Here is a 25,842-nt window from a genome sequence, read left to right on the forward strand (position 1 = left end):
AAAACACTGAATAAATCCATGTATTTTCCATATGTCTTTATTTATGAGTATATAATTCATTTCAGTGGGTCTGAAGATTAATAATAAGGAATGAAAAGGTGCCGATGAATTACCAGAGAGGCTATCTGAATTTCATTCTTATTTCCTTATGAACAAGCAGGTCCTTCCTTCTGAAAATAGTTATGAGAAAGCCACGGAGTTCCTAATTTGCTGTAGAAGAGGTGGAGAGAGGAGAAGAAAGGGATGAGGTGAGATTGAAAGCTGGATCAGCAGCAATATTGCTGTCTGTATTACATAAGGAGAAGCTGTACACGGAAACAAATTATGCTAGTTTGCCGTTTGGAAGCTTTTTCTTCTTAATGAAGAGATCCTTTAGCGATTTGATTCTCTAATTTCTACTAAAATTTTATTAATGGAAAATGTGTTTATACTTTAATAAAATTTAACCTAAATTTCCTAAGATAAGAGTAATTTGGCAAAGCATAAAATTGCACTAAATTCAATAAACTCAAGTAAAAGAAATCATTAAACCCTCTGCAGAGCAGAGCCTGTTTTCAAGCCCTTACTTAAGTATCTATAAAAAGACCAACAAGACACTTAGTTGTCTCTTTATTACCCTGACTTCCCCCACTGACTTATACAGTCACTTCAGATATGCTTTATTTTCTGTCTGGATTCATTTTCTAATTGGCATTGACTTCAAGCAAAACAGTTTTAATTTTCCCTGATTGCTAACTCCCAGCCTTCAGTTCCCTGTCAGACAGTCAATAATCTGTAAACAAACACTAAAGCACACTATTGACCCTGCCTGCAGTTTTAGGATCTTTATCATGTGACTGGAAAGCTGGTGAGTGAGACAGAAAAAAAAAGGAACACTCTCCCAAACCTTCTTTTTATTTAGTTTTTACTTCTTTCTTTAAAAAAATAAATTAAAAATTATATAAATATATATGGGTGTCTGTGTATATGTCCAGATGAGTGCAGGGGTCCATGAAAGCCAGGAGACGGTGTCATATCCCATGGAGCTGGAGTTACAGGTGGTTGTCAGTGGCCTCATGCAGGTGCTAGGAACCAAACTAGGGTCCTTTGAAAGAGCAGTGGGTGCTCTTAACTGTTAAAAAATTCCCCAGCCCATCTTTTTTTTTTTTTAATCTTGATTTTCTTTCTATTAACAGAGTAAAATGGACTGGAGTAGTGTGAGCTGGTCTAGGGTCTCCCAGTTCATTAGTGGTAGGGAGAAATTGTTTTCTTGACCCTAGGCAAGATGTCTCTGCCATGCTCCTCTGCCTCTGATATTACTGTAGGGAAAGGAAGTTACTTGAGGTCTTAAACAGTGGGTTGTGACCTCTTCAAACCAAGCCTTGTTAATTCAGCAGAGCTTGTGAGTTTCACATATTCTCCACACATGTCATGGGAAGAATACCCACCGTTATTCTTTGTACAGAAGTCAGTTGGGATGTTACAAAGGAATCTTGACATCTTTGGGAAATATCCATTGTGACAAAGGTAGTGTTCAATGTGTCTTTATAAATTATGTCTAACTTCATAGTAAATGCCAAACAAAAGGAGGAAATCAAAACTGACAGTAGTGATTTCCACAGAAGTAAGAGGGATGACCAGACAGGAAAGTGAATCAAAGTTTCAATTCTTCTCATAGTTATGAAACTCTGAGAGAACATAGAGACAAACATATCACATATAATGACTTTTTCATGCCATTTTTTAGTATGTGAAACCTGAGAGCATGTAATTAAAACCTATATTTGGCACTTGGTCAGGAAATTTTGCTCACAAATTGTATAGTCAGTTTTTTCAATGATCGTTTAATTACTTACTTCTGTTTTTTTTTTTTTTTAAATAAAGTCAACTGGGGCTAGGGATACAGCTCAGTTGATAAAGTGATAGTCTAGCAGGCATGAAGCCCTAGGTTTGATCAAGAACACCACAGAACCTTAGAATGACGGGGCATGCCTATAATCCTAGCAGTCAGGACATAGAAGTGGGAGGGTCAGAGGTTCAAGGTCCTTTTTGGCTACATAGGGATTTCAAGGCCAGCCAGGGTAGAGAACCTGTCTCAAAGATCTAAAATGAAATGAAATAAAGTTACTTATTTCAGGTGTTCTAAGGTTAAAAGGATAATAATGTACTTTATAGAAAATTTGGAAAAAAAAAAAAAGAAACCCTAGAGTTGATGATACTTTTTTTTGCCCCTGTGTGAAGAATTTCAATAAAACATAATTTTTTTTACAACAACCTTAGGAAGTAATTATTTTAGGAAAATTCTTTTTCAGATGCCTAAGTAGGACACACACAGAAAACAACTTGCCTAGAAGTCCTTGGTGTATAACCAGTGAGCCTGAGACTTGAATTAAAGCTGTCTAAAGTCTCGTCTGAAGCTCCTTGTCTATCATTCCCCATTGTTCTGCAACATGAGCTCATGAAAGGAGGTAGAAATCTCAAACACAGGACTGCTATTGCATAGCCAGCTTGCACCTGTACCCATTGAAATTATGATTGATTTGTTGCCGACCTAGCAGAGTTTTCTGTCCCCATCGTACCTGTTGTTGTCTATTAGTCTCCCTTCTCTGCTCATACGGCCTCATTCTGCCATTGCCTTCCAGACTCTCTAGCCACCACTTCACGCCATCCTAAGTTCACCTTCCTCACTCTGGTCACAAAAGCCAGAGCTGCTTGAGGCTCAGTCTAAAAATCTCATCTCTTACTCTGCCTCCTTCCCACTGTGCCCTGTCTGAATTCCACATTCTCCTGTGTGCCTTCCAGGATCCATTTTCTCCACTCCAATCTTCAAAGTATCTTGAAGTCTTCCATTTAGTGTGCTAATAGTATCTCCAAATTCGACAGGTCTCAGAGAAAAAAGTATGTCTTTTTTTTGGGGGGTGAGGGTAGGTGGAAGGTTGTTCAAAATGCAGTCTTTGTCCAGGCTTAAATAATCCCGGGAGCCACAATTTCATTTCACTTGGCTAGGAAGCTAAGAAGCCTGGAATCATCTTGTGCACCAGCTTGCCAACTCAAGGTGCCCAAATACCAATTCTGGTAAAGTCATCTCAAGAATGACTTCTTGGACTGCAGAAATAGATTTGAGAGGGATTCTTTGAACCTATATAAATAAAGCCCGGCATAATGTTATGTGCTTTTAATTCTAACAATGGGTAGTCAGAGTCAAGAGGATCCTGGGGCTCACTGGACAGCTTGACTAACTAAAAGGGTGAGCTTCAGGTTAATGAAGAGACCCTGCTTCAAAAATCAAAGTGGATAGTATCTGAGGAATCTCACCCAGGGTTGCTCTCTGGCCTCCACACATACATGCAAAAGTACACACCATATACCCATCACATAACTAAGTACACAGACACATAATGTCTTCTTTATTCTATTACTACCCATCAAGTATATACGATCCACATCTCACAAACTACACGTGGCAGGGGATAGCTAAGAATGTAACCCAATGTAAAGTCAAAACATTCCTGAAAGCACAAATTTGTCTGTGATTTGTTTGGAACTTTGCTTTTGTGATTTTAAGTGTTAACTTTGCAGATGATAAAATCCTTTAATAATATAAAAAGGCTGGACAACCCCAGTTCTAATATGTTCCATCAGTGTCACTACCATGCAACTTCTAGCATATGTGACTGATCTATTCTAAGACCTGTTACACACTGGGGCTAGAGTCACCTTCTCATACTTTGGGGGCTTTTCATTTTCATAGAATCAAGTCCTTAATCAGTGCTCTGTGAAGTCCAGCATAAAATAGTTCTCATTTGTGCCCCCTGGTATTATTACTTTATTAGGAAATAAATTTGTGATAAAGTAACAACTCAATGACATTTGGCAAGATAACAGTTGAATTCTACCTACAGAATTTTTTGCATGTATTTTCCTACATGTATGCTATAGAACTTCAACACATGTCAGGGACACAGGATAAATTTTCCAGCACTGTACAGAAAGGATTAGCCTTCTGAGGTTCTGCTTCTATTTCCTGCCTCTCATTTTCTGCACCCCATGGCTTTGACTGCTGGAATCTATGATCCCATGTTGACCACAGAGCCTTGGTAGCTCTCATTCCTTCCACTGGGAATTTCTAAATCCTCCCCTTTACATGCTCTTATTCAGCTATTAGTCTTCACTGCATCACTTCTCCCCTCTCTTCCCCTTCTCCCTCTCTCACACTCTGCCCTTCTCATATACTGCCTGTTTTGTTCTATTTAACTGTTACCATTTAGAACTAAGTGCCTGGAAAAGCCATTTTCTACCACAATCCCAGCCCCTCTGGCAGACTCCTCTATACTTCCAGACAACTCTCCATTCCTTCCAGAACCTCATTTATATTTGTATTTGTAGTTTCATTAGGGTCACTGTTTTAGTGTGCATTTCATCCCTGAAGCAGGGTTTGCATCACTGGGCCTTTTATAGAACAGAGTACTGTAGACATACATACATACATACATACATACATACATACATACATACACACACATATGACATATGTATAAGTATTATAGACTATATATGAGTATTTTAGACTCTCTCTCTCTCTCTCTCTCTCTCTCTCTCTCTCTGTGTGTGTGTGTGTGTGTGTGTGTGTGTGTGTGTGTAATTTTCTTTAGAAAGATTAGTTGCTGGACTGGGGAAATAGCTGAATGGTTATGAGCACTTCTGAAAGAGTTGAAGTCTTGTGTATGAATCCTAGCACCCACGTGGAAGCTAACTACTGCATGGAACTCCAGTCTCAAGGGATCTGACACCCTCTTCTGGCCTCTGTGGGCACAAGGCAGCCATGTGGTGCTATACATTATCATGGTGAAGGAGAAGGCACAACACTAACAAGAAAAATTTTATTTGCTTTCAGAGCTACAATTTTAAATTTTCATTGTGCTCAGTGACACTATGTGTGACTGTATTTTCTGTTGTTGGAAACATGATTATTATTCTGATGCTTGCCTTCCTACCCATGGATGTGTTGATTCTACCCACCATGCATTCCAGGTATCCCTTGCATCCTGGACCCCCTTCATTCCTCTCCTCTCTAGCATCACTAAGCAAACATGCTCATATCTACTATCATCTCTTGCTCAGGTGACCAGATGACCTTTCAAATGCTTCCCTACTTTGTCACTCATTCTCCTGAAGTTATTTCTCTACTGAGAAGCTATAAAGGTCATTAAAAATGGAATAAATCAGTGCACTTTAATGCCATTATGATCCTTTAATCTTTGAAAGCCCTCACCCACACATTAATCACTGTTATCTTAATATGTAATTCCTCTGATCATCACTGGTTATTCTGTCTTTGCAGCTCTGAGGAGAAAATAAGTTTCATGAAAGGTAAGCACCTGTTATGCACACTCACATCAGGGACACAGTGGGTGTTACCCAAAATGCAAACTAAGTGTCATCCATGTTGTCAAAACTTCTTTAAGGTTAAAAAAAAAATCAAAGAGTTTGCTTTGTAGAGTCAAGTCAGAAACCCTTTTTATCCCAAGTACCATCACTAGCTTAGCAAACCAAGAGGTAGACAAGTGGCTTCTTATGATTAAGTACCCACAGAATGGGTTTCATATCTTGAATCAAATATACTTAACAACTGAGGACTTTCAGAATTATATGATAAAAAGGCTAATGTGATCAGCTAATTTCTTATTCTTTCCAATCCCAAGGCTAAGTGTAGCTAACAGGGCAGCAGTGTAATAATCTTCATTATCTCTTCCTCTTTACAAAAATCACTCACGAAATGCTGCAAATGAAAAGGGGCCCGCTGGTGCCCCAGGAAGGCCCATCTGAGTGATGCTTTTTTTGTTTATGCTAATTAAGTAGGTTGCAGACTGGTTACTTAGCAATTTCCTTCATTGAGATGCTCCACGCCAGGAACTTAATTATATGTTCCATGCCTAAAGTGGTCATTATTAAGACGGGAGCAGGCAATGTCTGTGGGCCCGATGCTGTTCTCAATGTTGCCAGGATCTGACCTGACAAAGCCTAGAGAATGTGCAAAGCCATTTACTGACAGATGTGCTGAACAACATTGCAGTATTTCACTTCTTCATGGCTTAAGCTAGGCACAAAATGAGGATGCTTTTAATATTTATTTTTGTGTGTGTGTGTGTGTGTGTGTGTGTGTGTGTGTGTGTGTGTGTGTGTGTGTGAACGCCAGATGTATGTAGGTGACCACAGAGGCCAGAGGCTATGGGTTTACTTGGAGCTGGTGAGTTGTGAGCTGGGCAGCTGTGAGCTGCCCAAGATAGGTGCTGGAACCAATTTCTATCTTTTGTAAAAGTAGTCTGTATCCTGAAACATTGATCCATCACCCCAGCCCCTTAAGGACATTATTTTTGGAATGAAGTTAAATATATTTAATATATAGTAAAATATTATTTCTTCCTCATGGGTTTAGTGTGTTACCTGTTTGAAGGACACAGCTTCCACACTGGCTTTCACCTGGCATGAAGAAGGACTTCCTAAATCAATCTGTTCAGCATACATGAAGAAACAACTCCATTAAAAATCAAATTCCCCATAGGCTTTAATGGAACCCATCAATACTGTGTGTGTTAGGGGGAAAAATCAAACTTATAACCTTATTGTTTCTAAGCAGAAAACAAACTATTGATTTTTTTCAATAGAATTTTACTGTTGTTAGAGTTCTTTTCTCCCTGTCACATCTGTCTCCTGACACTCTCAATGGCATGTTTTGACTTAATTCATCTGCAGCTGAACAGAGGGCGCTGCATGGAAGCAGAGAAAACAAATGCAAACAGCTAAAGTATTGAGATCACAAACGCATTAAGAATGATTTTGATGATGGGACAGTTACACTTAGTGGAAGGAGCATTGTGAGGAGACAGTGCTCTGGTATTCAACAGTAGATGAGAGAGACAAGCATAGCTTAGAATAAAAAAAAAGGAACTCAGAAACTTGGTATCTGTGAAAGACAGCCACCTTTCAATGGCATCAGATATGACACTGTAATTTGAATCCTATCCCTGTGGTTGTTTGTGTGACTTCCATTTCCTACCCCCCTCCCCAAGCTTAATTGTTCAATACCCATTTTGCCTTGCATTAATGAGGCCTCTGAATATTTACAACCTGGAACACAGATATAGAAGTTCTATCTTTAAGAAGATAAGCATGCATCATCAGAAAGTGTGGGAAGCGTGTCCTGGCAATGAGTCTTGATGAATGATTGGCATGAGAAAGTTGCTGCGATCCTGAAGGATGTGGAGCCTTTGGGAATCTGAGAACAGCTCTGTCTTCTGTTTGTTTTGGTTTGCTCTGACTTGTATTGTATTGAAATGGTGTTTGTATTAGGACATATCTATTCACATTGTGATAAAGGTTGAAGGTCTTTGAATAACTCAAGCATGGACCTGGGGCTCTTTCCATAGTGCTCTCCCTGGCTTGGTTTCCCCTCCCCTTCCCTTCCCCTCCTTTCTTCTCCTGAAGCACATTTCATCAATCTCCACTGCTGATCTGACACTGTTTCACCTTTGAAATTTTTTGATAATGATAAATAAAAGGGAAAGCCATGCACTATTGCATCAATGGCACCTCAGGGTTATCAAATCATTGTCCAGGAAAAGTTATTCTTTAAGGAAAAACATCGGCTAATAATTAAAGGGCATAAATTTGAATACCATTGGGCATTCCCTGTTGAAATAATAAATCTAGGTAATAATGATCAGTAGATTATAAAGCTATGATGTAAAAACCACATGAAGAATTTCACACCAGACAAGCTGAACAAAGAACACAAAAGTCCAATAATTAATCTATTTTTAAATTTATTTTTATTATTAAGTATGTATATGTGTCTGTGAGTGTATCTGTATACCTATGTGCATGTGCCCATGGAAGCCAGAAAAGGGCATTTGATCCATTGCAGCTTGAGTTATAAGGAGTTGTGAGCCACCATACTGGATATGGTAAACAAAAATGGAGTCCTCTGCAAGAGCAGGAAATGCTCTTAACCACTGAACTGTCTCTCTAGGTTCCCAATGAATTACATAACATCTAATGTAAATTAATAAGATACCCAACCTTCAGAATGAGTCCCCAGCTTGAACTTGACATAGACAAAGCCTTGACTCTGAAGATAAGCTTATGGGAAATACCACAGGGACAAATGGATCCATTAAATGATATTATAGGGCTGTAACCAGCAGAAATATACTATGAGAAGTCGTCGAAAAGAGAGAAGAGGAAGAGGAAGCCATTACTGATTGAATGGTATTTAAGAATACATTACCTAAATTCAATTTGGGGAATCTGAATTTTTCTTCTCAGATCATTTATGAGACAAGTGATCTGAGCCATGTTTGAAAATACTAAGAAAGTAGATACAAACGTTTGCATTTAATATATGATAAAATCAGCAGTCTACTCACATCCGAAGGCACAAAAATATATTGTTGTAAATGTATTCATATAAAAATGTTTGCAAATGATATGATATGTAGCTTTTCTTGTAACCGATCCTTTTGGAAAGAGGTTTAGTAAAACAGGAAACAAGTCAATGAAAACAGATTGGCTCATATCTGTAGAATAGCCACTGAAGGTGGGTGAAGGGTCTTCATTACACTAGTCCCTATACATGCATTTGAATTCTCCATAGTATTTTTAAATAAAGTATTATTATAATTAAACTTGATTATGTGGCAGGTTGGAAACAGTGAGCCAACAGTTTGTTTCACGACTATGTTTATAGTCCCAAATACCTAGGAACTGAGCCTTAGTGCTCATTTTTAATGATTCTGACTTTTTAATATTCTGTTATCTTTTAATTGTTACTAAAAACAGAAACATCCTCACAACTATAAAACCATTGCTAATGGGGCAAATAACATTATTTTAAACACTAGACCCATGTAGATTTCTATTACTAGGGTGAGGTTTAGCAAGCATTTCCTATGCTTCACTATATTGTGCACCATTACACATCACAGATCCACCAGTCAGAAACTTAACATTGATACCTATGACCAACCAATCCTTAGATGCCATTCTATTTTTTTTTCAGTCAGGTCACAGGACTTTTTTTTTCTTAGTATAAATGATGGTCAGTTTTCTGACTTACCCAAAGTGGTTTCTTTTAGGCTTCTTCGTGGCAAAATTACTAATTATTTGGAGGTGGAACTATGAAGTAAATGTGAATATTCTATCCCTCATTGATCTATAAGTCAAATATTTTCTTCATCTACTGAGTGTGGATTTGTTTCTTAAGGTTTTATTCTATGGGTTGTATTTTATCACTGCCATCCATGCAGCAGAGCTGACCTGAGCTGGTCTCACACTCTGACATTTCCTCTTCATTTGAATAACTTGCTTTATTGTAACAAAAGATACTTCAGGTTCATCTCCCATTTTCCTCACCTAAGCCTTAGTATCAGTTATTTCTCCTGGGACTCCCCATTTTCTTATCAAAATGGTTTACAGATGTCCATAACTGAGTTCTCTGTATTTTAAGTTCACTGTGGGGCAGAGAGGGGTCACTCTTTCTAAGTCATCTGAGCAGACATGTTTAAGTAGTATTGTATGCATGAACATTCTTATTTATTTTTCAGTAAAGCATCATATGCATTCACAGTATCCCTCTACTACCACTGCAACAGGATTAATTTTGGATTTCTCCCTTTCCATGCTTTTCTTTGTGCAGAGCTAGAAATGGAACATAGGATCATGTGTATGCTACACAAGTTGCTACAGAATGAGCTATGGCCCCGATGACAGACTTTTTGTTCCTATCTCTACTACTAAAAGATTTCAGTTCTTATTATATTTAATGTGCCCACTTAATAACTTCTCTAAAGATACTCAATCTTTCATCAATGCTGCAACCCACTGTCCAGGAAATAGTCTATGATCCTGCCTTAAGGACCAGCGTACATACTTAGCTGCAGCTCTCCTGGGCTTGTGTCACAGGCATATGCATGGAAGCCTGCTTTACCTGCTGTGCACTTCAACCTCATGTATAGATACTGATTTCCCATTGCATGCTACTTTCTCACATAATTTGCATCCCTTGCTTTGCTTGTTCATCATAACTCAAAGCATGATATGCCTTTGTGTAGAGACAGGTTTAGCCCATCAGGTTCTATTATTTTTTCATAGAACACATGACACATAGACAGCCATTCTTTTACCTTCCCCACATCTAAAGCACCCTATGGAATAGCCTACTTTCCGTACATAGTCACCCTTCCATGGGGAGAACTTTGTCACCCAGACATCCTAGCCCATGTGAATGTACTCTCATTCCCAGGTTTGGTATTTTATGCAGCATCACCCAACGCCATCTTCTCCTTTATGTTCTCAGCTCTCACCCCACTTACTGGACATCCTCTTTCTGACACTCCCTCCACATTTCATTCAACTCTGACACTTTGTTGCATAGCCATCCCTCTTAGATGCCCTCATCAACTTGCTTAGCTGTTATTTTTACCTTTTTAATAAAATTCCTATTGGGGATGATTATAGATTTACATAAACAAGTATAAAAATGATACAGAGAAATCTCCATATCTTATAAAACCACAATATAACACAATTGTCATTAACATAATTGCCTCTACTTCACAGTGCAAAACTCACAGGGTAATGTTAGTAGCTTTATTTCTTAAGAATCTTGTGTACTAACTACATGGAAAATGAGATTCCTCCTCTTAATATAGAAAATCTATTTTCACATTTATTTATTCAAAATTTAGTAGGGGCATGTGATCATGAAAGCTTCTTTGGCTTCTTAAAAAAAAAAAAAGGCCACCAGGAACAACACTGTTCCCACTCAACCAAATCCAACTCTTTATTCTCCAATCAAAAATGTCCACTGGGCATGGAACCAACATGGACTAATTCCAGGATTGGATTATGTCCTCCAAGGAGGCCTCCATTTCACAGTGCTAGGCCTTCAAAGCATATTTGGTATAACAATAGAAATGCCAGTTTTCTGGAGAGGCCAAACCCCAGTATCTTTTCCTACCACTCCAGAAAAGAATTCTGCTTGAAGAATTCTGCAAAGGAAAGCATCTTCCAACAGGCAACAAGAGGCTGTGAAACAGGCTACTGGTTGTTAATGGCTGAGATCAGAATATACAGATGATAAAACCATAGTGCAGCCTGGGTCTAATAGATGGCCAAACAAGGGTAGTTAGAACTCTGTGGTTCTGAGAAACAATAAAGGCACTGAAGATTCCTGGCCGTGCACATTTCTCATATACAATTGTCTTTTGCAGTAATACAACCATCAGGCAAGTGTGAGTATTTATATAAATGGTTTTGATTAGCTGTGATTTAAAAATCAGTTCCTAGACATGTTTTGAGTATTCAGTAGTGCATGAGTTTTAGCATGTAACGTCAAGCTTTGTCTATATTCTTGGGATGAGATCTTTAGGCAAGAAGCACTGCACATGTATTCCAGGGACGGTAAGTGTAAGTCTAAGAGGCAAACACAACACAGCTGTCTGGGGCTGTGGCAGTTGTGAGCTGTAGACTGTTGAGACTTCAGGAACAGATACCTTCCCCAGAGAGAAGTCAGATCTCCAACACCATCAGCTAAAGAAGATTATATGTTGATGGTTATGCTGGAAACAATATGTGGCTGCAAATACAAAAGTGTTAGTCTCTTGGAACATTTTTTAGATTTTTTTTTTCAGAGCTGAGGACCGAACCCAGGGCCTTGTGCCTGCTAGGCAAGCACTCTACCACTGAGCTAAATCCCCAACCCAGTTTTTAGATCTTAATAGATCTTAATTACTGTGGTTATTCTGTCCATGTGGGTTCCAGAGATTGAACTCAGGTCCTCAGGCTTGTGACAGGAGCATTAAAGCACAGACACACACACACACACACACACACACACACACACACACACACACACACACACACATATATATATATATATATATATATATATATATATATATATATATATCTCCTTTTCATTCAAGTGCAGCTTTTATGGGCAAAGCACCAAAATTATATTTTATTGTTTTAGAAACTTTGTTTAAAATTCTGTCTCAATGGTCCATTACACTACTGAGTAAAACCTTGTTCCTTTGGATTGGGGAGAAGGATTATTAAAAATACACATCCCATATCTTCTCATAATTGAGCTGTGTGTGTAAAAATGACTAGCTGATTCTCTCAACTTCAGGTGATGGATATTTAACCACTTTAAACTGAAGACTGACTACAGGTGGAATTCCTGCCTTCAGACCTAAAGAGACAATACTGCACACGAAACAAGGTTTGGACTGGCTGTGTGATCAGAGACATACTGTGATCCTGCCCCATTCTCAAGTACAAAACAGTGTGCAGAAATTGACCTGGGCCTGGAGTGTCTTTTAATCAATTAGTGATGTGTTAATTTCTCCAGGAAAGAGGAGGACTAATTCTAGAAATAATATCAATCTTGTCTTTTAATTATTTTTTCTAAAGTGACTATTTTTCTAATATTATAGCTGCTGTGTCTATTACAGAATCAATATACACACATAGTCTAAATACATACACGTGTATAATAATTTAGGTATAAATACACATTCTTTTTGCATTTGAGGTGAATCGGACACGTGTTTCACATATTCCAGGCATTAAATTACATTTATTTATTTCAAAAATCACTGGATAATGGGTGATGAAGAGATGGTTCACCTGTTAAGAACACTGGCTGTTCTTCCAGAGGACCCGGGTTTGATTCCCAACACCCACATGGTAGCTAACAATTGTCTCCAAGTCCAGTCTCAGGAGATTCAATGCCCTCTTCTCACCTCCACTGGCACTCTGGCATGCGACATGAATGTGGTACATAGACATATATGCAGGCAAAATACCAATAAACATAAAATAAAATAACAAAAACAGAAAGGAAAGAAGCATTGGATGAGAAGATAAGGTACTAGTCTATTTGCCTTTTTTATTAGTCTTTCTTTTTCTCTTTGGGCTTCTCAACTTCCATATTAGAATAAAGAGAGAAGAGACCATTTAGTTTCATTTAAATTTAGGAAATCAAAATACCTCAGGCAAAATAAAACCATATCCAATTACAACTTTTGATGGAAATCTTTGAGACTGATTTTAACTGAAATTATCTATAGGAAAGAGAAAAAAAGACTGTCTTTTTCTCTAGTAAGAAATGAAATTAAAGCCAGTGAGATGTGTAGATGTCTAAGTGTGTAAAGACAAAAGAACTTGCCACCAAGCCTGATGACCTGAGTTGCATCCCCATGACCCCCTACCGGTTGTCCTCTGACCTCCACATGTGTGCTGGGGCTCATGCCCTCACTCCCATACAATCAACCAATCAATCAAGAGTACAATAATTTTTTAAAAGAAAAACAATTGAACTTGGTGCACAGTCAATCAGTAGAAGAACTCCATTTCTGTCTAAGCTCTGAGCTCCGCCAGACTCAGCAAAGGCAGGGTTGTACTTGGCTTTGGGAAGTATATACAGGCCTATTATTTTTTCTGGTCCCACTTTCTTTCTGCCCACATAACAAGTAGTTTGCTGAGGTGACAAGTGAGAGCAGCAACCACAACACATTTTTTTAAGCTATAGAACTATGTTCCCTGCTTGTTTGTTTCCTTCTTCCTTACTCGAATAGAAATTATCCAAGAGTTACATGGCACACTGTGATCGATTTTCTGTCTCAGAACAAAACCAAACACTAAATGGAATTAGAAAGCCAGGTCAGACAGCCCACTTTTGCACACTCCTCAAAATCTGATTTGCAATAATGACATATATTATTTATCCAAATGGCACCCTTTAGTCACAGCCACTGTTGGTGTCCCCTGCTCAATAAAATAGTCTTCTGTATGTAAATTCCACATCCCTGAGAGGATTGGGGGCATATATACATGATCAGGTTCCTGATTTGGGTTTTTAGACATTTCTCTGGAATATCATAAAAACTGCCATCAGAATTACAGTCTTCATCGATGATAAATTATAATGGCAGGATTTCCCCTACATTTTCTCTTCCATCAGCTTACAATGCTGTGGTTCTAGGTACTGGAATGGAAAGCCCCCAAACAGTCTTATATCAGGCACCATCTGACCTAGGGGACCCTGGGATGATAACACTACCTGTTTGTCTCTGTAATGTCTTGCCATTGTCCCCCTCCATATTGACATCATGCGGTGACTCCATGTGATAGCATTATGTTCCTAGTGTTGTGTCCAAGTCTAAACCTAATAGACAAGTACGAATTAATTTAAATTTTTCCCCAAGAGCCATTATAAACCAGTCATGGCAAGCAGTAGGAAAACGTTCTAATGTTATTTACCTTGTGCACCAAGTTCCATTTCTGTCCTTCTGATAAAACACTCTGACCAAAAGCAGCTCAGCGGAGGAGTGGGTTTGTTTCAGCTTACAAATTGCAGCACATCATTGAGAAAACTTGTGTTCAGACCTCAAGTCAGAACTTGAAACGGAACTGTGGAGGAACACTGAGTGTTGTTGACTCTCTTATTCAGACTTACTCATACTATTTTTCCTTTCTCATTTGGCCCAGGACTAGTCAGTTACCTAGGAAATGGCACTACTCTCAGTGGGCTAGAGACTCCTACATCAATTAACAATCAAGACAGCATCCACAGGGCAATTTGATTAGGCAATTCCTCAGGAGAGGTTTTTTTTCTCAGATGACCCCAGGGTATGTGACATTAACAATTAAAGGTAACTGGAAAAGATGTATTACATTTTTAAGCAAATTCCTTTTTTATTGTTATCTAGTGTGCTGCACAATACTGTTCCTCAGTGTGTGTTGCACAACTACAGACTTTACCCAGCATCCTCACGGAGGCAGCGGGAAAGGGCAAAAAGGATGGGCTCACACCTCCCATCTGGGCTTTCTTTTGCATGACTATTCAAACTTCTGGGCTAGGATTTATATTTTTATATGACAACGAAAGCTTGGCTCTAAGAGAATGAAAAGATAAGCCAAATATTAAAAAAAGAAGTTGTTTTCAAAACATCCATTTGATTGTATGTAACATAAAGAATTCTCCAAACCTATCATTTAGAAAAGGTCAGAACTAAAAACATACATATTAGCTAGGCGGTGGTGGCGCACGCCTTTAATCCCAGCACTTGGGAGGCAGAGGCAGGCGGATCTCTGAGTTCAAGGCCAGCCTGGTCTCCAAAGCGAGTTCCAGGAAAGGCGCAAAGCTACACAGAGAAACCCTGTCTCAAAAAACAAAAACAAAAACAAATGAAAAAACCCATATATGTAACATTATACGGACTCAATAGGATATATATGCATCCAATAACAATTAGTGATAAAAAGAGGCCATGTTTTTGAAGGACAGTAGGGGTGGTGTATGGGAGGGTTTGGTTGGAGGAAGGGGAAAGCAGAAATTAAATTATAATCTCAAAAATAAACAAAGAAATGAACAAAAAGAAAATATACAACCCAGGCTGGAGATATATCTCAGTGACTGAGCACTTTCCTAGCACATGTATGGCCCCAGGTTCAACCCCCAGAACTGCAAAAGCAAGACAAAGCAGAGAATCCCGTTGAAAAAAAAATGCACAAAAACCAAAAAGAGATCCCCTCAATGAGTGTGGAATGCCTAGAGAAAAAAGCATTGTGCAGATGTGCACATTGTGAGTTTAGTATGGGAAGATGTCATGTTGCCTGTCATCAGAGAATTCAAAGCTGAAACAACAGTGAAACACCACCACACACCTTCCGGAATGGTTGAAATCATAAACTAACCACATTAAAATGGGGCAAGAACACAGAGCAACATAAGTACTTCTCCATCATATGTGGGGAAGCAAAACACCACAGCAACTTTAACCGTATTAATTTATTTATTTGTTTGCATTGGTATTTTGCCTGCATGTGTGTCTGTGTGAGGGTGTCACATCTTAGAGTTAGAGACAGTTGTGAGCTGCCATGTGGGTGCCGGGAGTTAAACCTGGGTCCTCTGGAAGAACAATCAGCACTCTGACCCACTGAGCCATCTCTCCAGCCCCACACAGCAACTCTAAAAGACATTTAAAACAATTACAAACCACGGAGGAGAAAATTTTATTTGTCTTCCAAAACCTGAACATTTACTTCTAAACTTTTATGAAGCAAGGTTACTGAGGTCTGGTTCAATAAACTCAAACCAAATGCTTGCTACCTTTCAACGCATCTATAAAAGTTGACAATGCAAAATTACTGCTTCTAGAGGCTGGAAAAATGGCTCAGTTGCTAAACTGCTTGCCTTGCAAGCATGAGGACATGGGTTCAATCCCCTAGAACTCATAAAAACACCAGGTGTGGTGGTACATACTAATAATCGCAGTTCTAGGAAGGCAGAGATGAGAGGATCCCAGGGGCTCGCTGTATAGACAGTCTAGCTTATTTGCTGAGTTCTAAAGCAAAGAGAAATTCTGTCTCAGAAAACGACAACCATTGGACGGTACCTTAGATTGTCTTCTGGCCTACACACACACACACACACACACACACACACACACACACACACCACTCTCTCTCTCTCTCTCTCTCTCTCTCTCTCTCTCTCTCTCTCTCTCTCACACACACACACACACACACACACACGCACGCACGCACGCACGCACGCTCACATATGTATATGTGCACCTTGATGCATATGAATGCATACATACACACATACAAATAAAAATAATAAACAATAAAAATTACTGTTCCACCTTACAGCTCCTTTAAGTATTCTGCAGCTGTCAAGGCTCTCACTGCTCTAAGGTGGATGAATACTCAACAGTACCTTTAAATATGCTCTCCATCCTGTGTTTCCCTCCATTAGTATTAAATTCTCCTGGCCTTAGCTTTTTTCTTTATAACTCAACCTCATTCATAGCAGATTTAGCAGAAATAAGTGAAAATCTATATAGCAAACAACTGGCAGGCAAGCTGCCGCTGAAGCATTCCCGTTGTGATGTGTTTAATTACTGGAAGTTATAGCATCTTTCAAATATAACATGTATTTCTTTATTTTATTGGGTTTTACGGCAAAGACATTGTACAAATAATAGCCTTTCTCTGGGTAAAGCTTGGACCATATCTTGGCATTTTTGCATAGGCGATGGATGCAACTGACATTTATTTTTCCTATGCAGAATTTCTTTTTTGTTTTGTTCAGGTACAAAATTTTATCATGCTCTATTAGGGGAGGCAAAATGAATTGTACTCTTGCAAACTCTCTCTGGTTCCCTGTTGTCAAGAATACATATGTGTTATCCTTGCAAAAGGGAAAAGTAAGCATTAAAAACTCCTTTTAGCTAATCCCCTGCCCCTCCTTCATCTTCAGCTACCATTCACCTGAGAGGAGCTAGAAGTCATATTTTCATGAGCATAAAAAAATTCTCATGTCTTTGTCTTTAGTCTCCTTTGATGAGATAAATGATCCTTTTAATGGGAAGAAAAACACCTGGGGACCAGGGGAATGTACAGAACTCCAGACAATATTGTTCAATAAATATACATAAAATGAATTGTGAATGAAGGTGAGGCAGAGTCCCACAACTGCCTAAAGTCAATGTGATGTGTTTATTACAGGAGATGCTAAGAGACAAGCTAATAGACTCTAGGGGGAGACTCCAATTCCAGCAAGATTTTACAGCCTGTCAAATCATTCCAGCTTTGGCATAAGCAGAATCCTAATGATGCATGTTTTATATGCCAGTTACACCAAGTTTAAGAAGTACAGCTTATTGCTCTTAATGTCTCAGGGCAGCAGAGTGAAGATCAGTACACAGAATGGGAGAGGTTTACCTGCATAATGTGAGTGTTAGCCTGTTTGTGGTCCTGGTGGATGTTTAGAACATGGACCATGAGGTTGTGAGTCAACCTTAATCCATTACCTGACAGTTAAGAATATCTGAGGATGAGACAGTCCAGCCTTAGGAGATTTTAGAGGTACTTGTGATGGCTGCCTCTAACTGTCAACTTGACACAGCCTAGAACCATCTAGGAAAAGAGTTGCAACAGAATTGCTGACACTAGGGTTAGACTGTCAACAAGTCAGTAGATGATCTTCAATTAGCCATTTTGGGGAGCACCATTGCCTGGGTTTGGGTTCTGAACTGTGTAAGAACAGAGAAAGCCAGCTGAGTAACAAACATGCCAGACATTCCTCCTCTCTCTGCTCTTGAGTGTGGATGTGGTGGGACTGACTGCCTCGGGCTCTTGTCACTGTGATCCCCCTGTGATGATGGACTGTAACCTGGAATTGTAAGGTTGCCTTTGGTCAAGATCCTTTATCCCAGCAACAGAAATGAAACTAGAATAGTGGCCAAAGAAATGTATTTCAGCAGGTCACTAAATATTTCACTCTTGGGACATGTGTGTTGCTGTATTTAAGAGAGTTCTAACTTACATCACTATGACATTTTTTTCTAAACAATTTATTTCTAATGTTTTTAATTTTGTGTATGTGTATCTATCTCTCTCTCTCTCTCTCTCTCTCTCTCTCTCTGTGTGTGTGTGTGTGTGTGTGTGTCTATGCATGCACATATGAGTGTAGGCACTTGCAGAGGTAACAGGTATTGGATCCCTAGGGAATTGGAGTTAAGGGTGCTTATGAAGTACCTGGTGTGAACTTAGGTCCTCTGGAAGAGAATTAAGTGTTTTCACTGAAGAGTCTTTTCTCCAGCTCCCACTATCAAGTATGTGAAAATCACAAATAGTTATGCTAGTTGTAACTAAGTCTCGAGGTTTTGTTTTAGACAGACGCCTGTGGTGTCCTTAAGGGAATATCTAGGTATATTTAACTCCTTCAGATGCAGAAACTGATGCAGTGTTGATTCTGTACTTCATTTTCATTTTCCTTGATAGAATCACTTGAACTACTCTATCTACTTTTATTAGTCAAGGCTGGGAGACTGACTGTTTTCAGTCCCCAATCTAATGCTCTGCTGGATACTGAAGTGCCTCTGAGGACCAATCCTAACACTTGCCTTCAAGCTGTCTTACTCAATCAACTCAGGTCAAGGCGAGGCAAAGCACCTCACAGAAATCAAAGGCAGAATCAAGAAAAGGCAGCCCATGAAAATGGCAAAAGCAAGAAGGAAAAAAAATACATCTTTAACACAATCTGCCCTTTCTCTTGACTTCCTGACTACAATGTTCCAGAGAAGTGGAATTCCAGAGGAGAAGTGAGTCTATCATATAGGTGGCCAGAATAGAATACTGCTCTCTCTCTCTCTCTCTCTCTCTCTCTCTCTCTCTCTCTCTCTCTCTCTCTCTCTCTCTCTGACACACACACACACACACACCTATGGTTCTGGTAAGGTTTGGTTGCAGTTTCTAATGTCCAGTTCAAATGACCAAATAACCCAAATCAGCAAATCTTATAGCCCAATAAACCTCTATGTGGTAACATTCAGTCCAGTTATATTAATGGTTGCCAGGGTCTACTCTGAATGAGGCCTATAAAGCTTATGAGAATATTTCTGACGAAAGGAACAAGGTACTACAACTATGCTAATTAGGACCATCTGTAGCCACTTACTGGATTTTTTCCCCTTATAGTTCATGATGACAATCCACACTAAATCTAAAGCCAAATTCACTGTCCTCCCATTACTGACATTTTCTATGCCTTCCATTTTGAAATGATTCCTCTTGTACCCTTTTCTTTGTCTGTCCTCAATGTTCAGCAATAGAGAGATCTTGATGTACATTTGGCTATCCCTGTATCTTTTATGATCATTAAAAGTACTGATGCTATAAAATCTGTTGATCAATAGATACATTAATTTTACACATTGTTTAAGGGAACACTAAATGTTTAGTCATTGTTTAATGTGTACTCAACACTGAACCTGACACTGAAGACAAAATTCATTAATGTATGCTATTGTTAGTGATTATGTAGTTTTTAATACTTGCATACTAAATAATTTCATGTAAACTTCCTATATAGCAAATAGCTTTCATTTGTCTCATAAAAATAAAAATTATCTAAGTGTGTAAACCCTCATGTGGGATAAATGTTGTTCTGCAAAGCTGAGAAAACTTGTGGTAAAAGTTTAGGCAGTCTCTCTGAAAGTTCTCTGTCATCTGGGCTTGTCTCTCTCTTTCCAAATTCCAAATAAACAATTCTCACTTGTCAGTTCCAATAACTACCTCAGTAAATATTCATCCTTACTCCCTTTAATGCAGTAGAGACTTTAAAGATACCATTGATAGAGACACAATCAAATTGCAGTTTTGCAACTGTAGACAAACTTGGCATTTGCTCTCCTAACAAACGCTTTATTGTGATCTGGCCCCAGCGGCAAGTGCTGAAGGATGCTGAGTGAGCAGAAAGCCATCTCCTAGTTCTGAATATTCTCCTAGACTGAGTTCCCGAGTGGCACTGCGCTATCCTTAATATCTTACTGTGGTGTGTGACTATAATCCTAATAGCAATAAAAATAATAACTAGCATTTTAAACAAACTGTGCTCATGAAAGTTTTGGGTTTTGTTTGTTTTTGTTAAGTAGCATCATATCTTCAGTGGACACCAATTACTTTTATGTGTATTAAGAAACTAATATTTCAAAATAGCTTGACAGGTAGATTATTTTTTATCACCAAGGAATGCTTTCAACCAAGAAACAGGTCTTATATTAGATACTAAAGCTTATCTTGCTTTGAACTATGAGTAAGAAAAAAAACAAAACAAAACAAAGGATCCTTTGCTATATTGGTTTCTAGTTGCTTGAAGACACTTTCATTGGGACTCCAGAATTTACTCCCAGTGACAGAGATATTTCCCCTCCCACTTCAGAGACAACAAATTAGGTACAATAAGATTAATTTAAGAGTCATAGTAAAGTCAGCATGGTGGTGTATGGCTTTAATCTCAGCTCTTGGGAGGCAGAGGCAGACAGAACTCTTCAGTTCTAGGCCAGTCTGCTCTACATAGTGAGTTCCAGGACAGCCAGGGCTAAATAAAGAGACCTTGTCTCAAAACCAACAAGCAAACAAACAAGCTTTAAAAAGCCATGTTACCATACTAAAAGAAGAACAGTCACATAAAAACATTCTTCTATAAAATCTATTTGCAAAATATCTCACATTTCTTTTTTTTTTTTTAATTTTTATTTTGCAATACAATTCAGTTCTACATATCAGCCACAGATTCCCTTGTTCTCCCCCCTCCCGCCCCCCTCACCTTCCCCCCAGCCCGCCCCCCATTCCAATCTCCTCCAGGGCAAAGCCTTCCCCACAGACTGAGATCAACCTGGTGGACTCAGTCCAGGTAGGTCCAGTCCCCTCCTCCCATGCCGAGCCAAGGGACCCTGCATAGGCCCCAGGTTTCAAACAGCCAACTCATGCAATGAGCACAGGACCCGGTCCCACTGCCTGGATGCCTCCCAAACAGATCAGGCCAATCAACTGTCTCACCCATTCAGAGGGCCTGATCCAGTTGGTGACCCCTCAGCCATTGGTTCATATTTCATGTGTTTCCGTTTGTTTGGCTATTTGTCTCTGTGCTTTATCCGACCTTGGTCTCAACAATTCTCTCTCATATAAACCCTCCTCATTCTCGCTAATTGGACTCCCAGAGATCCACCTGGGGCCTAGTCATGGATCTCTGCATCCAGATCCCTCAGTAGTTGGATGAGGTTTCTAGCACGACAATTAGGGTGTTTGGCCATCCCATCACCAGAGTAGGTCAGTTCGGACTGTCTCTCGACCATTGCCAGCAGTCTGTTGTGGGGGTATCTTTGTGGATTTCTGTGGGCCTCTCTAGCACTTTGTTAAATCAAGACCAGATAAACTATTTAAATAGTCCAATAACCCCTAACGAAATAGAAACAGTCATTAAAAGTCTCCCAACCAAAAAAAGCCCAGGACCAGATGGTTTCAGTGCAGAATTCTACCAGATCTTCAAAGAAGAGTTAATACCAATACTCTCTAAATTGTTCCATACAATAGAAACAGAAGGAACATTACCAAACTCCTTCTATGAGGCTACAATTACCCTGATTCCCAAACCAAACAAGGATACAACAAAGAAAGAGAACTACAGACCGATCTCCCTCATGAACATTGATGCAAAAATACTCAATAAAATACTGGCAAACAGACTCCAAGACCACATCAAAACAATTATCCACCATGATCAAGTAGGATTCATTCCAGGGATGCAAGGATGGTTCAACATACGAAAGTCTGTCAATGTGATACACCATATAAACAAACTCAAAGAAAAAAACCACATGATCATCTCACTAGATGCTGAAAAGGCATTTGACAAAATCCAACACCCCTTCATGATAAAGGTCTTGGAGCGATCAGGAATACAGGGAACATACCTAAACATAATAAAGGCAATTTACAGCAAGCCAACAGCCAACATCAAATTAAATGGAGAGAAACTCAAAGCAATTCCACTAAAATCAGGAACGAGGCAAGGCTGTCCGCTCTCCCCATACTTATTCAATATAGTACTTGAAGTTCTAGCCAGAGCAATAAGACAACATAAGGAGATTAAGGGGATACAAATTGGAAAGGAAGAAGTCAAGCTTTCCCTATTTGCAGATGACATGATAGTATACTTGAGCAACCCCAAAGATTCCACCAAGGAACTGATACAGCTTATAAACACCTTCAGCAACATAGCAGGATACAAGATCAACTCCAAAAAATCAGTAGCCCTCCTATATACAATGGACAAAAAAGCGGAGAAGGAAATCAGAGATACATCACCCTTTACTATAGCCACAAATGACATAAAATACCTTGGGGTAATACTAACTAAGCAAGTGAAGGACCTATATGACAAGAACTTTAAGTCCCTGAAAAAAGAAATTGAAGAAGATGTCAGAAAATGGAAAGATCTCCCATGCTCATGGATAGGCAGAACTAACATAGTAAAAATGGCAATCTTACCAAAAGCAATCTACAGATTCAATGCAATCCCCATCAAAATACCAACACAATTCTTCACAGACCTGGAAAGAATAATACTCAACTTCATATGGAAAAACAAAAAACCCAGGATAGCCAAAAGAATCCTGTACAATAAAACCACCTCTGGAGGCATCACGATCCCTGACTTCAAGCTCTACTATAGAGCTACAGTAATAAAAACAGCTTGGTACTGGCATAAAAACCGACATGTGGACCAATGGAATCGAATTGAAGACCCTGATATTAATCCGCACACCTATGAACAAATAATTTTTGACAAAGAAGCCAAAAGTGCACAATGGAAAAAAGAAAGCATCTTCAACAAATGGTGCTGGCAAAACTGGATATCAACATGTAGAAGGCTGCAAATAGATCCATATCTATCACCGTGCACAAAACTTAAGTCCAAGTGGATCAAGGACCTCAACATAAATCCAGCTACTCTGAACCTGCTAGAAGAGAAAGTAGGAAGTAGTCTTGAACACATTGGCATAGGAGACTACTTTCTAAATAGAACACCAGTAGCACAGACACTGAGAGAAACAATCAATCAATGGGACCTCTTGAAACTGAGAAGCTTTTGTAGGGCAAAGGATACGGTCAACAAAGCAAAGCGACAGCCTACAGAATGGGAAAAGATCTTCACCAATCCCACATCTGACAGAGGACTGATATCCAGAATATATAAGGAACTCAAGAAATTAGACATCAAAATGCCCAACAGTCCAATTAAGAAATGGGCTATAGAACTAAACAGAGAATTATCAACAGAGGAAACTCAAATGGCTGAAAGACATTTAAGGAATTGCTCAACATCCCTAATCATCAGGGAAATGCAAATCAAAACAACTCTGAGATACCACCTTACGCCTGTCAGAATGGCTAAGATCAAAAACACTGAAGACACCTTATGCTGGAGAGGATGTGGAGCTAGGGGAACTCTCCTCCACTGCTGGTGGGAATGCAAGCTTGTACAACCACTTTGGAAATCAATATGGCGATTTCTTAGAAAATTGGGAATCCATCTCCCCCAAGATCCAGCTATACCACTCTTGGGCATATACCCAAGGAATGCTCAACCACACCACAAGAGCACTTGTTCAGCTATGTTCATATCAGTGTTGTTTGTAATAGCCAGAACATGGAAACAACCTAGATGCCCTTCAACTGAAGAATGGATAAACAAAATGTGGTACATATACACAATGGAATACTACTCAGCAGAGAAAAACAATGGCATCATGAGGTTTGCAGACAAATGGATGGATCTAGAAAAAATCATCCTGAGTGAGGTATCCCAGACTCAGAAAGACAAACATGGTATGTACTCACTCATAACAGGATACTAGATGTGGAACAAGGATGACTGGACTGCTACTCACATCACCAGGCAGGCTACCTGGAAAACAGGACCCCAAGAAAGACACAGGGATCGCCCAACGACAGAGAAATGGAATGAGATCTACATGAACAGCCTGGACATGAGTAGGGGTAGTGAAGGGCGAGGGGCGAGGGAAAGAGAGCTTGGGTGAGTGGGAGATCCCAGCTGGATCAAAAACAGAGAGGGAGAACAAGGAATAGGAGACCATGGTAAATGAAGACCACATGAGAATAGGAATATCTCACATTTCTTAAAATCCTAAATTGAGGGGAAAATTTTGTCTACTACATCTCACACAATAGACACTAGGACATGAAAGGATTTTGTTAGAAAGATTATCAACTAAAGCATACCCTGATTGTGGAGTTCAACCAAGAAGAATAATGCTTGGGACAAGACAAGGCATGTAGACTTTTACTTTCTCAGGATCTTAATTAAAGAAGATTGTATGATTATCCTTATTCTGAACTATAACTCTTTAAAACATATAAAAACCAAACTCAATTTGTATTATATCTTCATTCTTTCATTCGTGTGGCTGGTTGGTTGGGTTTGTGTGATCATGACCTTGACTCCAGCAGTCTCTCCTTGGCTCATGGTAGTTAATTTGTCTGTATTAACACTGCATGGTTCTAAAACAATGTTGTTTCATAAAATTAAGACAAGTGGATGAACATAATTAGGGGAAAAACTCAGAGTGTGCTGTTACTCCTGACAGCAATGGTGCTCTTGACAAGGGACTACAGAAGCCAGAGCATCACAGGCTTTGTATTCCCCCCTCCACCACCAGGACTAAAGTGGCTTCACTTTTGCTTAAGATACTCTCGTCATGACTTCTTGACTTCAAAGTTAATTAAGGAGCCATGTTCTGTCTCCATCAGGAAGTCAATTATGAGGTGGACTGCCAAGTGCTTGTGAATGTACTATTATTGATACCAGGGATTAGAATTGAATCCTGGCTCCTGAAAATTTGGACAATGGTCCCTGTCTTGATAAACATTAATGTTTCTACCTGGAGAGTGACTGTGAAATTGTACCCATGGAGGAATTCAAAAAAAGTCAGTGCATGTAAAACACCACAATGTCTTATACAGTAAGCAGTCAATCAATACATGAGAGCAGTTATTACATTAACAGAAATCCATAATTTCTCTCAGTTCACATTTGTTCCAAACCAAGATGTCAAAGAACATACAGATCATAATTAGATTCATTAATTTAATTTATGAGTCACTTTTATTTTCACTGGATGCATATCTTATCACATGTGTTGATTTATTTAGAAAGACATGCCCCATTGTGAGTATTGTATCATCTGTGGCTGTCCTTGAACAGAAAGCAGTTGTCAAACAACTACATCTGATGTTTTGTTGCCACCCATCCACAAAGCCAGTCATGCCATGTAGATCCCACCTGTACATCCAGTCTGCCATTATACTCTACTGTTTACTGTGTGATGGTGCCAGTCATATTATTTCAATTATCTCCATTCCCATAAATATAGCGTTAGGCCTTTTGTCATCACAGATTTAAGCTAAATCCATCCAGTTTCC

General features: G+C 39.2%; 1 protein-coding gene across 1 annotated transcript in view; it reads right to left on the reverse strand.

The window, feature by feature from the left end:
- Nucleotides 1-25,842, reverse strand: part of Sgcd (sarcoglycan delta) — a 539,266-nt gene that overhangs the window by 430,683 nt on the left and 82,741 nt on the right. The gene's annotated exons all lie outside the window — the stretch shown is intronic.

The sequence above is a fragment of the Peromyscus eremicus genome, chromosome 8a (genome assembly GCF_949786415.1).
Source record: "Peromyscus eremicus chromosome 8a, PerEre_H2_v1, whole genome shotgun sequence".
Taxonomy (NCBI): Eukaryota; Metazoa; Chordata; class Mammalia; order Rodentia; family Cricetidae; genus Peromyscus; species Peromyscus eremicus.